The sequence below is a fragment of the Xiphophorus hellerii genome, chromosome 2 (genome assembly GCF_003331165.1).
Source record: "Xiphophorus hellerii strain 12219 chromosome 2, Xiphophorus_hellerii-4.1, whole genome shotgun sequence".
NCBI lineage: Eukaryota > Metazoa > Chordata > Actinopteri > Cyprinodontiformes > Poeciliidae > Xiphophorus > Xiphophorus hellerii.
This window is the reverse complement of record NC_045673.1, coordinates 11964753-11984211: the sequence shown is the minus strand read 5'-3', so window position 1 is coordinate 11984211 and position 19459 is coordinate 11964753. Positions and strand designations below refer to the sequence as shown.

Below are 19459 nucleotides of genomic sequence, written 5' to 3'. Positions count from 1 at the left end.
TATGATTGTTTTATAAATAAACTAACACCAGTGCAATTGAGCATTGTTTAAATGGCAGTAGAATACGAAGCTCAAACATGTTTTTTTTACATTGCAATGAGTTGTCCATTCTATTTCTATTTATAACAAATGTCTATTGTGTTTATTTATATTTTTCCTTCCTTGTGCAGTCTTTTTATTCATATTTCCATACTATCTGTCACATTGCTGCTTGTACACCTGAATTTCACCTCCAAGGAACTCTATTCTATGATGCGGTGAATATGAGCTCTGCATCCCAATCAATAGATAGTGTATATTTATGAAGCAGATTAGTAGGTGACTGTATGAATACTCTGTTGCAAAGACTTTCATGTAATACAGTGGAAGATTGCCCAAATACCGAGACTAAACAGGCTTGAGATGAATCAGTGACAGAAATAAACGTCTTTTTTGAAACTGAAAATCAACAGCAAAAACAAAATCAGGGAAAAGGAATTTAAAAGAAAAAAGAATTGAGCTGAGGATAAAACTGGCAGAAAACAGGACTGTACATCAAAAGAGAATCTGCCAGAAATTATGAAAGAAAGAAATTATTATTAGCATTATGTGGGATGAGTTGAGATGATGGTAGATCAGGACATCATTGTAAATGACCAATAACAGAGTCAAACAGAAATCTAAAAAGAATAATTCAAACTTTACAAAATGGACAGGAGGGACATGAGTCATGGAAAAGCCCCTGAAAATAAAACAAGAAATAAACACCAACTAAACAAACAGAAGAAAAACAAACACAGGACTCAATCCCAGCTGCAATAAACAAAAGAACAGACTCCAAACTAAAGATAAGATTCAAAGCATTCACCAACAATGAATTGAAAAGCCAGGCAATAATGATAAGAACAATCAAGACCAGGTCAGGGGACAATCATAGAACATGGTGCACAGGACACAGCATGGACCAAAAGTAAACTCAGTTTTAAGGTTAATTTCAATGTGTGTGTGCAATTAAAATCATGGAAGATCCACAAGAGGTCATTCCAAAAATAAATAGGTTTTTTAATATTCTTATTGCATATTCGACAACTTAATTTGACATTGTCACTTGTCAAAGCAAATTATACTTTTTCTATTTATTAATGAACTGGATGATCATGAGTTATGGTAAGTAATGCTTTTGTAAATTAAGCATTACTTTTGGCTTTTACCGTGACTGTGAAGTGTTAAAGTCTGTTCCTCTGAACAAATTTCATTCAAAATCTTTTTATGAACAGAAAGTTGGGAAGTCTGACGAGCGGAGAAACTAGGAAAATGCAGTCAGTAGCGTGAAGGGGGAAGAGAAAGGTACTCAATCTTTTGAGCTCTAACAATAGAAACCTGGAGTCAGAGCCAGAGTGGAGTCAATTTGAATTCCCTCAGACTGCCTATAAACAGGACCGCATGCTGCTAGTGATAAACTGGTGGTATTTATTCATGTACCTCATCCCATCCACTGTAGCTGTCCATATGTCAGCATCCAGCCAATTGAACGAAACTGTATAAAAAAAAACAGCACTCAGAGAGACAGATAAAGTAACTCTATTAGTATGTATAAGCAGGTTCCTTTAATGGTGTGTGTGATTGGGTGTCATTGTGTATGTGTTCATTTTCACTACCTTTTAGCAGAACCCAAACAGAAAAACACTCAGCTAAAAATAGAGCACACCTGTGCACTATTTTGTAAACATTTGTGTGTTAATTGGTGCACCCCAGATTGCCAAATACGATATGAAAATGTGATATGAAGGGACTTCCCTCTCCTCTCCTCTCATTATCATTACAGATACGTAACCATAGCTGCTGTACTTTTATGAAAAGATCAGAGTCCTGACTGATGAATGTAAATGAAATTTACTGCTGAGCTTGTGATATGTCTATTGCATGGCAATCAGCGAGAAGAGGCAAAACTGATCATTTGTCTGTGCATTTCAAGGTGAGGTTAGTCCACTGTGAATGACATATGCTTCAAGTTTAAAAAGAGTTAGATGCCTGTACAAAAGAAGGAGCAGAATGTGAGGTAAAATTAGATAAAGAAAGTGCCTGCGTGACACCTTAAGCTCTGACACAGTAGAGTGAAGTCAGCCTTCAGTCATGGATCAAGGCTATGCAAAGAAGCCCCACTGAGTATGAAAGGTGCATAGAGCTGTGCGGGAGAGTAAATCAGCTCAACATAAAAGTATACTCATCGACTGACTTTTATTTGTTAGTTTGGAGAATAGTGCATTACTTATTTTTAGAAAAGTATAAAATACTTATTCAACTGGAAAAAGGATTTTGTTGTATTATTTTTTTGTACTTATTATGAAGGGATAAAGAATTTTGTTTTTGTTTAGGGCATACAATTAGGTGTTTGAAGTCACTCAAAAGCCCAAAAGTATAAAGATTTGGCTTTGATCAAGGGTTGAAAACTTATAAATCAGTGAGACGAATGTTTATTTCCCTTCAGTTGAGGTGTCAAAGCAGAACTTGGACCAATAAGTCAGATTTGGACTTGTTGAAGCTGCCGTCACTCTGTATGATGTCTTGAAAAGTGTTCTGGCATTTCTAAAACTGCATTAAAGTGAATTCAAATATAAAGAAATTAAACATTTCTGCCACAGATATAAGAATGGATCATGTTGGATGTTTCCCTTTCATGCAGAGCGTCTTGCTAAATTATTTGCACACATAAGCTTATTCATGTTTTGTCATTTTATAGCCATTTTTCTAAGTCTAACTGAGTCACAAATCATACTTCTTGCAGTTTATATAGAAAACATTTGACTGCTATTTATAATTTTTCTTCCACTAAAGTAACCAGAATGCATTACTTCATGTTGATCAGCAACAAATTAATCCAGAAAAAAATAAAATTATTCTATATGGAAAATTATAGGTACATAATTCATGTATACCTTCATGTCGAATCTCCTGGAGAATGAAAAGAATTCCCTGACATGGCAGAACATTCCCTGGCATGTCCACTGAAAGACTTTGACTTTCATGGAATCTTGGACACTTGAAAATATAGACAAACGGGATGGCTTCTATCAAAGAAAAATGATTTATAACTGTCATTCAAGCATCACACTATAACAATTCACTGCTCACTCTAACAGATGTGTTTATCTCAGATAGTAAAGCTGCAGAAAGTAACTTGCATTTCTATCTTAAAACAGCTTATTAAATATTCAGAAAAAGTTCAGGTTTCAACACAAAGAAAGTTAAACTTCAGGTAAATCCTTGTTAAATTCAAAGTGTGAGACACTATAGGAGGGTTACTTCAGTTCAATGCTGTCTCTCAACTCTGTCTCTGTTTGTCTCCCACTTTCTGTCTGCTTCATCTGACAACACATCCATCCAGCAACATGCAACTCTTGGCTGGATGCTTAGTGCATTTCTATCACACATCAACTACTCCTGTACCAAATGCACAGGAATAAATAATAACAGCAACAAGACACACACACAAGCCTTTGGGGGGAAAAAAAAGTCACTGACTAGTCTAAAAGCTACACACATTTAGAAATACATATTTCTGTGAGACAAAACTTATTGGTTATCTAATAGCATTTGAAAATGTGTGGGAAGTGAGGTTTTCAGAAAGATGCATAACAGTAGGAAATAATGAGAGTTGATCAAATAGTGAGGTCATGTATCTGAAAACAAAATGCCATTTTTTAAAAAGAAAAATTCAAGGACAAACATTGCATTTGATTTATTCTGCTTCTCGGAAAACTGAAAAGCTGAACAATTTCTGTAGCTAAACTGAAGTGAAAAGAAATTATGGCACAGAAATCTTCAGGTGTGATCTTCTCTTTATCCTTTTGTCCTTCCATGCTGTGATGTAATGATTTATTGCTGTGTTATCTCTCACTGGATTTCAATCCACCACCTAACAAAAAGGTCCAAGTAAAAACACCAATGCAGTAATAGAAGGTAGATTTTTGTGGGTAATAAGGTGAGGACATGTGATGTATATGACTCATCACGACAGCAGTTTGAGAGATTTATGAAGTCAAAGCTGCCACTGTGCAGCTGAAAATTGTAAACTATTCCTGTAGCTTTACTTAGCACAGCTGAGCAGTGTCGAGGTAGCAGCTTTTATCTTCTTCTAGAATCTAATGTAGACACACATGTGGGCGTCTGCACAGTCACATACATAAAGCCAGATTCCCTCAAGCAAAGCAAGGTGTGCTATCCAGATTCCCCATACTTTTCTGAGATCAAACTGCTCCTCTCTCAAAGAGGAGACAGTTCCCCCTACCCTGCCCTCGACTCAGCAAGGAGGAGAGGGGAGGAGGGAGTGAGGAGAGCTGAGGTAACGGCAAAAAGAAATGAAAGAAAGGTGGGGAAGAAACTGAGCAAATGCAAAAATAATACACATAAATACATAGTGGCCATATGAGACTTTCTAAACACTCCGTGGCAAAATAGCGAAAGGTAAACTAATCCACAATCAACACAAGGGTAGTCCCAGGCTCTTTTCAATTTAAACAGCCCATTTTAAATTGAAAAAAATAATAACAGTGATGAAACTAAACAACACATAAAACGTCAAGTAATTATTCACAGCTATAATTCAATTAACTTCAGTATATTTATATATGTAGAAAGGTGATCATTTGGGTAACATGCCTATTTTGCTTTTTTTTTCCCCCTCTGTCTATTTGGGTTTAGTTAAGTTTGATGTGTTCCATGTTTATTTAGTTTTTGAGTCATTTTTGATTTTATTCATGTTTAGTTGTGAAGTTGAGGCTCTTACCCATGATGTCGCTTGAGCCAGAAATGACCACTCACTAATGGCACAGGTGTTTTCCATTAGCTGCAGTGTGATGGAAGGAAAACAGGAAATAGGAAGTGGACCAGGGATTGAGATTCCAGCAAGAAATGAATGCCTGTTTGTTTCTTTTCCTCTCCATTTGTACTACGACAAAAAGATAAAATGTTAGAATTTAGACTTATGTGCAACACAATAGTCTCTGAGTCAAAATTCTTATGCAAATTCATCATGCAAGCTGCATTTGTAAATATACAGCCATTCAGTACTTAAAATTAACATCTTATAATCCTTTTGACAATGCCTTTTTACAATACATTATCATTTAGCCAAAGGTTGCTTCAGAATGACTGACAGTTCCTATGCCAGTCTGATGGTGCTATGATGGATAAAGAATTCCTAAAAAAGGTCAGAGAGAAACTAAATATTCACATCAAAACAGACAACAAAATCAACATTTGAAGCTGAACATCCCTACTTCCACGGCTAAGAATGGCTTTTTGTTTGCTTTTTCCTCTAAGAAGATTAGTACTAAGATGTAAAATACCCTCAGATTAGGGTGCATTCAGTTGTACTAATGCAACATTTATTACTTCCTTAACCACCTTACTACAGTTGCTGTAATCCCTCCAGCATTTATCTATCACCTACACATAGGCTCCTTTCTATAAAATATAGACATGCTTAGTTCACAAATATGGAACAGCCATTAAACTGACAGAAGTGAAACATAATCTGCAGAACTACCTTTTCAAAGTTTACGCAAAGTGGCTTTGTAGGATGAAAGAATTTGCTAAAGCAGACTCTCACTCAAGCAAGCAGTGGTCCAGTGATGTCAATAATCATATTTTTTGTCATTTTGAAATTTGAAATTTCTTAAAATGTGAATATTAACTGTGGATTGTGTCAAACTTAAATGTAAATGTTGTATTCTTTGATAAAGTGATTCCATGCAAAACCAGAAAATAATCAATGCATGATGAATTTAATTCTGTAAGGATCAGATTGTATAATTAATTGTAAGATCTATGAAGCTCTTAAGAATAACTCACTAGAAAGAATTTTTATAGCTTTGACACTGTGTTGCCTTTTTCAAATAATATCTGAAAAGCGCTGAGAATGAACTTTAAATTAAGTAGATCTTGTCCTGGTCTTGTTGGTTATTTCAAAAATTGACAGTTCTGAGAAAAAGATTGAACTAGATCTCAAGCTGCCGAAAAACAGATCCAAAAGCACTGCTTAATTCCTGAAAGTCTACATACATTTTGAAGAAATGTGTGAAATTAAATAAAAGGTTTAAAAAGAACAACTGCTTTATTACTTTTCATATCTCCCTCATGCTGTATATTAAAAGTCTTATGAGACTGAAAATTGCAGGAAATGAAGTTCACTTCTAACAGTTCAGAGAATGCAAAGTATTAGAGTCTCTTAGAAAACAACAATTAACTTTTGTGGATGATTTATTCTTCCTCTTTGTTTCAGTATAACAAAATGGGAGAAAAGTTTGAAATGTGATCCCAGGAATACAAGAAAACTAGGGAGAGAAGGTTGAACTTGGTTCAACTTGAAATTTTGAAACATTTAGAGACTGAAGTAGAGATATTTTGAAGAAATCCTGAAACTGTTTTGTTGTCTGATATGTGTGGGAACAGCCTCTTTGCCAACTGATGCCAAGTTCACAGAGCAAGGTTTTTATACCGATTATTGTTTCTTCCAACAATCTTAAGGATGCCCTGATTACTGGCATGGTTCTTAAGATAATCTTAAGAAATGCTCCTTCTGTGTGTCGATGTTAAGAGTGATCTGATTAGCACAAAAAAATGTGATCAATCAATGCTGGCTATTCCAACTCCACTGAAACGTATCTGCGTGAGATGGTTCTATACCCGAACGCACGGGCTGTGACGTAGACATCAACAACACAGTGCTGTTGGAATGGAAAAATTTGATTGCAGTAGCCACTGTTCAATGCATGAAAGTCAGCACTAACATAGTTTTAGGCCACATATTGGAGAATAAAACAAATTTACACAAAAATGTAAAAATTTGCACAGAAATATATTGATAGCACCCTTAAGGACCGATTTAGACAGCTTACCTGCAAAAAAAAAGTTGATTTGGGGCTTGGTTACTCTTTGATGCAATTTAAGGCTCTAAATATGACACAATCAATTTAATGACTTTTAATGGCCTTCAGACACCCTGGTTAACATTGTGGTTATTCATGCATCCTTGCAGTTTTAATTGTTTTACTCTGGGATACTTGGATGTGAACAGAATATAGTGCATCACTAGTTGATCTGGTTATGTTCTCAGAGAACTTTAAATGCTGCAGTGTAGTAATTTAAAACATAATTGTCATTTGGGACAATAGAAACTTACTTGTCAAATGAAATTTATAAGAATCGACACAGCCACCTACACTTTAGAAACACATAGATTTCAACCAGTTAATCTCACCAACCAAATAGCTGTTTGCCTGAATGTCCATGGCACTTCAGATGGACACATATGGACAAAATTTCGTAATTTAATCTTTGCCAGCTCTTAGTTTTTATAGTCTGATAAAAGTGTCATATTTTGTGTTGAATCCTGAGAATCAAGCTTTTTGTGCTGTCCAGACAGTTCTCTGAAAAAAAGAAAAGTACGGTATTCTAAAATCAGGTTACATTTGAGAAGCTATGATTAGTGAACATGAACATAATTTAGTGCAGTTTTAACTTCATAAACACTACAAACCACGAAACAAGAAGCATTAAAGAAAACCTTCAAACATCACCAGCAATCAGTTTTATTACAATAATCTAAAAAGTTCATTCTATACTTACTTCATAATAAGTGCTAGTATGAATAAAAAGAAGATGACAGGAAGTAAAAAGCATAAATTGACTTCCTAGCATCATCAATACTTTAAGCTACAATGTTTCGATTTATACTCTGTTTATGTAAATGCTGATATGAGTATCTGTCACTCTATTTAATATCGTATGATTAATTTATGCCGTCCCACATTCGGATAACTCATCTCCATGACTTCCTGGCAAACGTTGTTAGGGGACTGACAGATTTGCAAATATGAGCATGATGGGGTTTTTTATTAGTGTGTTTTTTATTTTTTGTTGATGATGATTTTAGCTGTTTTGGAAAGGGAGATTAAGTATTCAGATGAGTCATGAGATTATTAATGTTGTATAAATGCACACATACAAACACACCCCCACACACACTAAAAATTATGTTCCACTTTAAAAATTGTGAATCTCCTTAAGGAAAGGGAGTGTTTTATTAAAATGTATTAACATTTGTTAATACATTTAACAAAGTATTTAATAAGCTGCCACCGTCTTATAAAACTATTCATATCCCTTAAATCTCTACACATTTTGTCACACTACAGCTATCACCATCAGTGCATTTTATTCGGCTCTTATATGACAAATTAAAACAAAGTTAAGGTAAAAGATGAATTGATTTTACATTTTTCTTATGAATAAGATCTTAAAACTGTAGCTTGCATTTCTGTTTCACCACTCAAGTCAATATTTAGTAGCATTTTGCTGCGATTAAAGCTCTAACTCTTTTAGGGTACTTTACCCTATTGTACCTGCAGTGACTGAAAGTTTTGGCTCAAGTTAAGTCAGATTGGAATTTTCAAGAATTGCAACAGATTTCCATTAAGGGTTAGGGCTAGACTTTAAATGTGCCTTTCTAACAAATGAGTTTGATCTAACCACTGTAACTATGGTTGTGTATTTAGGATTGATTTTCTGCTGGACAGTGAAAGTCCTTCCCTGTCTTAAATAGGTTTTGTTACTGGATTGCCCTGTCTTTAGCTTAATCCATTTTTTCAATCCACTGTGTCTGAAAAATGTCCTTAATTAAGAAAAGCATCCCCTTATTATGATACTGCCACTTATATGTTCCATAATGGGAGCAGCATGTTCAGGGTGATGGGCAGTGCTAGTTTTTCCCAGCACATGTCTGGTGGTCAAAGGCTATCAAAAGTATAAGTCTGTTGTAATCTGTGAAGAGCACGTTGTTCCACCTTTGCAATGTCTCCTGCATGACTTGTGCATACATACTTAGGTCTGTTTGTGTGTCTTGAGCACATGCAATTACCTGTGAGCTTCAATGCCTGGTGGCAGTGTCATCATGACGGTTAGAGGATATTAGCCCCAGCAGGAGCAGCAGATATCTCAGCACTGCCGTAGGGCTGTCTAATAGTGCAGAAAATAAAGGCTGGGAAACTCATTAAGGCTCGTTTACAATGTGTTGCTACTAAGTGCTCTAATTTAGGCATGAGACTGACTTTGGATCTGCTACTTTAGTTTGTATGCTGGCGTAAAAAATGGTTCATGTCACAGCCTAGCTTTAATCAGTATATTTGTATAACTGTAGTGAGAATGTCCAGTTGTAAAGTCATAAATCACATGTATCACCTGGAAAATGTATGTCCAAAAACAAATTAAACAAAATTTGTGATTACAGTCTACACACGCTGGTGAAGATCCAAGGTCCTTGTGACTTAAAAAAAAAAAAAAAAGACATGTAAAAGTGTTGGTTTTTTTTATTTGAAATTCAACTTTTAATCTATCTGGGTACACACCTTAAATCTGCTTGGGGGAACTTGAAAGACAGAGTTGAAACCATATATTTACATAAATGGAATAGAAAGATGCCTGCAATTGTTTTTTCACCGTCTGAAGTTAAATCAAGTAAAATACATTCATAAGTGTGTCTCCAAATTAACTCTTATCCTATCAGTGGATCAGAGCTGTGACATCATCATCTGGGTTTTCCTTCATTGTTTAGAGAAACATTAATCATTCTGTATGTACATTTCTGAATTTGAAGAAAATTGCAAGAAAATCTCTTAAAAAAACATTCTCACTAGGTTTTCGGACAATCAGCAAATATAAATAATTTTGATAATTTTAACTGATTTAAAACAAGAGAAGTTTGGTCTGATTCAACTTCAGACATTGAGAAAAATGCATGTCTTTTTGTTTGGTGTATGTAAATTTTGGGTTTGAATTCTTCCTGAAAAAAAAAGAAAATATCACAAAGAATTTTTAGTGTTTATCTGTATTGACATCTTGTCATGTGACTAACTGTATTTCTAATACTAGACTTTAATGAAAATGCATTGCTGCATATGAATCATCATATCATTCATTAACATTGGCTCACCAGGTGCACCGGAGTATCTGGCTTGTTTAACTTAATAAGTGAAGAGGCAATCTTTGGGCTGTGGCTTAAAATTGTGGCTCCAGGACTTGATGTCACAGTTCACACACTCCTTTTACTCAGCTTGCAGATGTATTTACACATACACAAACCATCTCAACAGAAATGGGAAAAAAAAAAAACAAACTTGTCATCAGGCTTATGCATAGTTTCATGAACAAATGCATTCTGAGAATTATGTAGTTTGTCATCTCTTAGATTACGTGAGCAGGAAATGATTTATTACCGACAGAGTTTCTCTTGGAGAAGCAATTTGCATCTTTGTGAACATACAGGCTGCAAATGATTCCAGGGGTTAATTTAAAATGTATGTAAGAAGATCTTTGTCTGCATTTGATTCTAGTTGTTTTTTTTTTTTAAATAGTGGTGTTGTGCAGGTAAATTGTTTAATGCTTGTTTGCATGCAACGCTTGATTGTTCTTCTTGTTTTTGTTCCTCAAGCAACGCATAGGGCCTTTGCCAGCAAAATAATTCTCAAACAAAGCTGTTCGCGAGTTGCTGTGAAGGACATCAGAGTTTCAAAAAATAGGCTTTCCACAAACACCAGAGTGACTTCATGATCATCCATTTCTGAGGTGGGAAGAAGAAGGTCTGTTAGGGTTGTAATTGGTGCAAAGCACATATATGGAGACAGACAAAAATAAGCTTTAGCCCTGAGGAAACATCCGTCCTGCACAAGATTTCTCCAATGTATTCAGACTATTGAGCCCAACTTGGAATTAACTTTTACTGCATTCTGTGTATCTACAGAGTTGGTTGGACAAAGAAAAGCACATTTTGATAACAATAATTACAAACACCCACTCAAGCACATATGCTCTCACAATCTGAAACATATAATCTGATGAAAACATAGAGAAAAAGTAAAAATAAATGAGTATGAAAAAAGGGAAGGACTTAAGTCCAGAGTGAGAAATAGACTTTTATAGTTTTTATTATTTTTGTTATCATTATTATTCCAGGCTGTTTGAAACAGCCCTGAGGGAATGCTGTCTGAGATAAATTTCCTCCCCTTTTCCTCTATGGTTCAACCTTACATTTTAACTTGAACTTAATTGTGTTCCTGGAAGAGTGTGAGTGTAGGCAAACTCACAAACCAGCTTTTTGTATGTCTGCATTACAAATGGGCTTTTTGTATGTCTGCATGTGTGTTTTGTGAAATTTCAGTGGGGATTTGAGTATTATCCATAACACTGCAGGGCAATTTGAGTCCTCGAAGGGCACTCTGTGTTGTGAAAGAGCGGAAACACTTTGCCTTTGCCAAGCTCTCACCTGGACAGCTCTTCAAAGCTCTCTTCTCATAGCTGCAATCCTGGAGCGACTGGCACGGGCAGAAATAGCAGCTTGATGGCCAGACATGTGCAGCCAGCTCCAACCAAGGCATCTGCTAAAAAGGAAAAAAAAGTGGGGATGGTACTTTAATAGCAAAGCATAAAAATTTAATCCAATGTCACTTTCTGCTCAGGAGTAAAGATTGGCTGAGTTAAATGCCTATTTCAAGATCATTTTAATTATTTTGTTGTAGCTGTAGTTGTCGCTCATTAAGCATTTGCTCACTGCTAGACTATGAGTCCTCACTGTGACTGGCAATGTGAAGATGATGAGTGGAAGACCAAAAAAAATTATAATAAAGGGAGACACAAGCAGAGGAAGCACTTCAACTAAAAGCTTTGTAATTAGAAACAGTGATAATTAGCCAAATGGGAGATTAATGGGCAGGGATAAAATGATTTCTGTACAATTTAAATGAAACAGGCAAAAGTGTATATGAAAATCTCACCCTTGATGATGCTGACCAGAAGATACACTAAAAATATAAATTGGAATGCTAAGCAGGAAGCCGAATTTCAGAGACAAATGACAGGACCAATGTGTTCAATTACTTCAAAGTTGGGCTGGACAATATGGCTGTAAAACATATCACAATGTAAGAGTTCCATATCAGTCGATAGATAATTATTGATTGGATTTTAATTTAAATATATGAAATATTACATTCTTGTAATTCTATACAAACTATTGACTACATTGTAGACTACTTTGGCAAATAGAAACTGAAAAGAACCGGATGAAACAACTAAGTGATAACCAATACTTTATTTTCTGATGTAAGATCAAAATTGTCCCAAACTACAAAACCTTTTGTTTGCCTTGAGGCTCCATAGTTGACACTGTACTGTAAAAGATAAAGAATTCTTTTGGCAAATGCATCCCGTTGAAAGATTCGCTTCCTTATAAATACAGCTTGGTGTGCCAGTGTCATTTCGAAACAGTTCCTGTATTGGTCACGTGACTTGCTGAAAGCAATACGTGCACCAACATGGGGTTTTGTCTAAGGGCTTGACGCATGCGCCGACGCATCGGTGTTGCCGGACCCATCACTATTGCATAGCTAATGTTCAGTGTGTTTTTCAAACATCATAAAGTTGTGTTAATCTACATACAGTCTAAGCAGAGGAGTGGCAGTTTACCCTGTGAAAGGAAAGAAAGAAATATTCTGAAATTAGACTGCAACAAGAGCAGCACACAAAACTAAGACTAAAACTGAAAACTGAGTGCAGGTCTTAACTGAACTTATGAATTCAGGTGCAGTGAGTAAGCATGGTCCAAGCGGCTCACAGATGCAGAGAAGTCTGTTCAGGCTTTTAGAACTTTAACATAGTTATCATTTTCAATGAGCGTTCACTTCAGGAAAGATCCTTTTAGCCTTTTGAGATAAAAACTATCAACTGTTAATAGCCCCCTGTTAGGAGCTATAAACAACTTAATCACAATACACACAAATATTAGTTATATTTAGTTACTTTTTTTCTGAAAAGTAACTAAATATGTTTTCATTTTTCATTGCACCTGCTAAGCAAGATAACTGCATCCTTCAAATCTGCTAATGATCACGCTCTCTGAGAATATGAGTGGCTGTTTTTAAGAAAGATTGTCAACATAGAAAATATTTATGCATCAAAATTATGATTCAATGGACTGTTCAGTTTTCAGTACATTGGATTCTCTGCCAAAATAAAATCCCTTAGTTTCTCTATCTTCCCATCAACAAATGTTTGATTTTAAATCCTTCTGCATTCACCGTACCCAGGAGATGTAAAATTAAAATATGTTTGCGTTTGCATCAGGCTTTACAAGGCCAACACATTCTCAGCTACAACTATATAGCTCCCTCAAATCTAACAAAAATGATAATGCTTTCCTGGCTTGCTGTCCAATGTTAAAGTTTTTCTTTACATTAAATGGCACAATTTGTAGTGTGTGCCGAAAAATATCATAATCTGTAAAACCTAGCCTAAAAGCAAGCTTACTAATCACAGGAGAGCCATATACACTTAAGCACAGATTAAATGCATTGTATTATGACTGACTGACTGGGAGTTAGTGCATCATTTGTTCAGGCCTCTCCTTCAGCTCATCCATGCGCTCTTATTGTCAGAATGTTGCTGCAGATCGCCTCATATCATTAATCAATTATTCACCAGTAGGCCGTTAATGTTTAATGAGTGAGGCTGCTGCGGTCAATTACTAATGAATTGTGGGCGTGGTGAGAAAGCTCAGAGAAGAAGCCAAAAACATACCATACGCAAAATGGGTACATGTGTACCTATGTGAAAAAGGTAAACACATTTTAAACAGGACATAGACGATTCATGAATTCAAAAAATTACGTATTTCATATGCAGTACAGATGTACTGCACTTGATATATTTTGTTCAACAAATACACTTACACATGATTCTGTATAAATATACCTATAAAGATAAATATGAAGACACAGATTCAAAGCATTCCAGTCTGTCAAATTGTTTGCAATTTGAACCATTTCAAGCAATTATGTGTTACCCTTTTGTAATTACAATCTTTTTTTAATTTTTAATAAAAGAAATTGATAAATTACAAAGACCATCTAATTTCTCATAAGTTGGCAGCAAACAAAGTTCAAGTGTAAAGCACCCCGGACAGAAGGTCGTTCACATGAGTCATTTACAAAGTGTTTAATTTGTGTGTGCATGTAGGGGTGGGTGTGTGTGTGCATACATTTGTGTTTGTGTGGCACTGGTGAGCAGATGAACAGTAGACAGGTCAGTGCTCGTTCTGTGAAGTGTGTGTGGCCTGCAGTCTGTTGGCCATGCCTCTGTAACCAAGATAATTAGAGACCAGCCCCCTGTTATGAGCTATAAACAGCTTAAACACAATGCACAATCTCAGACACAAATTTTATTATTCTGTCATCTAAACTACATTAAGGACATTTAATACACATTTTTTTTATTTCTTTCAGCCTTTAGTAGAACAATGAAAGACTTCCTCAAAGTACTAGGGTTATAACATATTTACTTCACTGTTGTCATGTACTCAAATCCACGTGAAGAAGCGGAAAACAACCTGCTAACACTTTGAAACTTTATTAATTTATTTATGTATTCTATTTTTTATTATAGAAAGTCCCTCAAATCAGATAAAAGCTCTATAATATTGATTATATAATTGACTTATATAAGCAATTATATTTGCTTCCATAAATCAAATATAATTTCTGATTTATTCTGTTATCCATTTCCAACTTAGCTCAATCAGTTTGGATGGAGAGCTTCTGTAAGGGAAGTTTTCATACCTTCCCTCAGATTCTCAATCAGATTTGGGTCTTGACTTGACAAAGCCATTCTAACACAGTAGACTTTAAGCTACTTCATTGTAGCTCTGGCTGTATGCCTAAGAGTTGGAATCCTGCTGAAAGTTGTGCCCCAGTCTCAATTTTTTTTGTTAATCTTTTGCAATCTCTACAAGGTTTTTTTCTATTACTGCCCTCTGTCTACATCCCCATTAACTCTTTTTACTGAAGAAAAAGAAGAAAACAGCTTGGTGCTGTCACCACCATGGAGATGGCGTTCTAGGAACAAAAATATAATTTTGGCGATGTGTTTGACCAAATAGCTTTCTTCCTTACGTTTTCTGTGGCCCCCAACATGGTGGCTTGTGGAAAACTGGAAATGAAACTTTGACAAATATACAGTACAGACCAAAAGTTTGGACACACAGTTGTGTCCAAACTTTTGGTCTGTACTGTATGTCCAGTAACCTATTCTTCCTCCTAAAGCGTTGATGATCACGTTATCCAGAGTTTTTGGTTGTAGCACAATCAAAGTGATTATGTTATCTTCAGTTGTTATATGTCAAGTCAAGTTTAGTTGTATGGCACATTTACGTGACAAGGCAGTTTAAAGTGCTTTCCATTATAAAAACATCATACAGTCACCATTACAGCTGCTGTACATCAAACATGACATAAAAGACAGGGCACTGAGGTGTGCTCTGTGAGGCAAAAGCTCAGGTTGGAGACTGCAGCTCCAAGGAGGAGCTCTGTGGAAATAGGCGGCGCTCTGTGAGAGCAACCACTGACAGATAGCTGCCACAGGAGATTCAAGCATTCCTCAAACATGCATGAAAGAATCAAAGCAATGATGCAGGTATGTTTTTTGATGAGGGAATAACATTACAACATACTATAAAGCTCATAAAAGTTGATTTTATATAAAACCCCCATCTAATATTTATGATGCTGTTTTTTCACTAATGTTCTTTAACAAACATCTGAAGATACAATGTTGCATTGAGTTTTATGGTATTGGAATAAAGGAGACTACGCACAAAAGCACACCACACTTTTTAGTGAATTCCTTTTTTCTAAAGAATTTTATTTTATTTTTATTTTTTCTATTTCCATGTGATGGAGTGCTTTGATAAAGTACTCTGTTTTGCTTTGTCATGTAAAATGCCAAGAAGATTGAAGTTTGAAAAAAGGGGAAAAAATTAAACTGTCTAATTACTTTTGTGAGGCATTGTATTATTTTTTTTGGTCTCTAAAATAACAGACAAATGTATTGTTTGTTTCTAAAATAACAATTAATTCTTATGCCAGTGAAGAACTGAGGCAAGGGAATGCGTTCCCATGCTGTTTTTCTGCAAGATTACCAAAAAATCCTCTTGCCAGATTTTGTGACACTTGATGGAGCCATGGGACAGATAAAAGAGGAAGCTATTTAACTTTGGAGCTAGTCCAGATAACCTTCTTAAAAACTGAGAGAGGATATTGGCTTTGATGGAAGCTACAGCCTCAGAGTGCACTTTTAATTAGGCTTTTCACAAAACAGGGAGGTATTTGTTTATAAAGAAGAATTATGCAGGGGTAACATTATGAAACCCATTCCTCTACTATATTTCACACTTTGTGTTGTCTATTGTTTGCAAATTTCAGCCACATTCTTCCTCATCAAATACTATTAACTATAGTATTAGATTAAGGCCTTTGAAAAAGGGCTTGAAAAAAGGCTAATTACCACGATATGCGTTGTCTCTGCTGTAACTGGGTGCTTTTTTCTGTTTTGGGACTTTCTCTGTTTCAGCTGTTTGCCTAAACAACAGGAAATAATGTCAAGAGCAACAGGAAGAGAGAAAACCAACAACAAATACTGATTACTTTGCTTGAGCCGTACTGTAGGGAAAGACAATAGGTTTTAAACTCCAGTTCAAAATTTCTTGCAGACCTTTGGAATTTTTCTTTTTATAAAATTATCTGCTAATTAGATCATATTTGTTTGTGATGTTGTGTAAATTGTCTCTTTACAAAACTTTAAGAGAGATAATAGTGTGTCATGCAGAATTTTTCTTAAACTTTGTATGTCAAGTAGGTTAAAAAGTACAATTCATTCATTGTTGGTGGAAAGATCCTTCAGGAGCCTTCCACATATAGTCCATATTTCTAGTACAATTAAAACCATTAAAAGACGTAAATTTTAACTTTCAGTGACGTTTGGGTTTACAACTGTGCTAATGTGCTCCTGTGAAAATTTCTCTTTTCCTGAATTGAAAACCAAATGAATGCATCCACCTTAATTTTCTCATAAAATATAAAAGAAATATTTATTTATCCCTTAACCCTATTAGATAAGGTATGTCTTATTTGCGTAATTCAGAAGTGGGTACTTGGATTTTGTTAATATTTTGGCCAAACTGTGGCACAAATTTTCAAATCTCACATCAAATGCCCACAAGAGAACTCCAAAATACAAACCATACTTATTAGCTACTTATTTGTGTTTCTATCTAAACATGTAATTTCACCAGCCAAGTTAAATGCTTGTTACTAAACCTATTGTCTGATAGATACTCGGCACACTTCTGAGCATTTTCACTCCTCTGTTGCAAGTCTTTATCCGTCGTAAGGCCAGAACAGGACAGAGGACCATGGGAAATGAAGCGTGGTTAATTCTATTAATGCGAGGACACAAACAATCTGTGGGGAGTCAAAGACTGAGGAAGCAAAATCCCAGAGGACCTTCTTCCTGTTGTTTGGGCTGGAGCAGTTCACCGTTATGAAGCAGACTGTTAAATTCTTCCGCATGCCCAAAAATATACACACATGACAACTCACCAGTGGAAATAGTTTCATATTATCAGGATGCCCGTATTTATCACACTGATTTCTTCCTTCTTTCTTTCATTTTTCCTTCATTTCTTCATTTCTTCATTTCTTTCTTTCTTTCTTTCTTTCTTTCTTTCTTTCTTTCTTTCTTTCTCAGTATTTCTATGGGGAAAGGCACAAAGCTCTCTCGCTGAGCGACCCTTATGGGACAAAGCTGGCTTTCTGGGCTTTTTGCATATATGCATGCCATGCAGACAATGAGGCCTTTATTAGAGCGGCCAGCATATCCGAGCTGGAACGGCAGGGACCAGGGATGAGCTCCTAGAAACCTGTGATTGACAGTGGGAACAGTGAGAAGTGTGCATGTCTGTGTCTGATTCCCACATCCACTTTCTCATATGTGTGTGTGAGAGTGTGTCACAGAGGTGTGAAGTGGAAGCTCTTACCCGTCTACTCCTTCAGTGAAGTAATCAATATCTTTCCCCGCAGTGTTTCTCCATACCATATGGTGTCCTGCAGGACATACATTGAAAGCATCTCAGCCAAAACTTCCTGCCACAAGACATCTGCATACACAGTAGACAAAACAACATGCCAGGGCCTTTGAATGCAATCAAAAAGGGACCCTAAGCAAGTCCTCACATGGTGTATGTCTAAGCACTTGAGTAACTTTTACAATACATAAATCAGGCCTCTAGTCTGAGTGTTGGTCTGTATGTAGGGGTGTGTGGGGGGGTATGTGTGTGTCGGCGTGTGGGTGCGTGTGCGTGTGTGTGTGTTTGAGATTGTGATGTGCATTTGTGTTGAGCAGAGAGAGAGAAGAGAGAGAGAGGGTGCTCTTTGACTCAGTCATGCATGAAGAGGATTTTCAGTTCAATAGCAGCTTCAAACTTGCATACTTGCATCCTAATGAATCTTTGAGCATAATCATACAAACTGAGTATAGATGTGCAGATGTGCGTTTGCGCACATCTGCACATTTGTGTGTATACACAAATGTATACACATTTACGTGCTTTTGCATATAACACCCACAAAGATCACTTGAGCTTCTTGTTTTGGTTCTGATGTTAGACAAATTGTGGATGGAGAGAAGTGAGCCCTTAACATTGCCTTTGCAAAATTTGTCAAACCACTTAAGCCTCTGCACATTTTGGTATGTTACAAACATAGACTTCTTTTTATTTTAATTAAATTTTATTCTTTTTGCACTTTTTATCATGTCATAACTGTGGAGTGGAGCGAAAACTGCTATGAGGTTTTTAACATTAAAAAAGTCTGGCATACTTTGATACACTTAAAATACCACATAGTGTTTAGAGGTGACTTGACTGGGCCTATGGTAGTTGTGGAAGAGCTGCCTGAGATCAAGAGGTCAGATGGAAAATTTGACAGAACAGTTATACATACATTTTACAATTTGTGAGTGGCAAGAAGAAAACCACTGTTGAAAGAAAGAAACAAGAAGTTATGTTTGCAGGTTGCCACACTCCAAATAGGGGAGTGGCCACATGAGACACTGGCTGCACAAGACCAAACTCTTTTGGCTTCTTGTATACCACTATGTACAGTGGAAAGCTAACACTGTATATCAACTGGAACCTTCACCATGCAAATAAAACACAATAGTTGTAGCTTCATGCTGTGGATGTACTTTTCTTTAGCAGGAAAGCCAGCTGGACCTTAAAGTTTCAGTATGTAACTTATAGACAGTATGTCTTTTACTTTATCATATAGTAATTTCCTAAAACTGTTACCATGTTGTGACAGCATTAGCCGGAAACAGTTCATCTGTGAAAAAAAAATCAAGCTCCTTTCTGTCCTTCCTGTGATCCTACTGCTATCTGAAGAAATTTACTGCTTCCAGTCAGAAACAACCAATCAGCCAAGAGAAAGATCTTAGCACTGTCAATCACACTAGTGTACGCTGCTCAATGCGCTAATGGCAGAGAAACAACTGACTTGTTCCAGGAAAACTGTTTATTCATTTGTTCATCGGCGGCCTT

The 19459-nt window shown here is 36.1% G+C and overlaps 1 long non-coding RNA gene across 1 annotated transcript in view; it reads right to left on the bottom strand.

The window, feature by feature from the left end:
* The window catches only part of LOC116730091 (uncharacterized), a 43676-nt gene extending 25652 nt beyond the window's left edge, over positions 1-18024 (bottom strand). The window contains exons 1-2 of the long non-coding RNA XR_004341259.1: positions 17463-18024; positions 11300-11414 (exon numbers count right to left, since the gene is read on the bottom strand). This is a non-coding gene — a long non-coding RNA (uncharacterized LOC116730091). The remainder of the gene's footprint in view (positions 1-11299; positions 11415-17462) is intronic.
* Positions 18025-19459: the final 1435 nt, after the last annotated feature.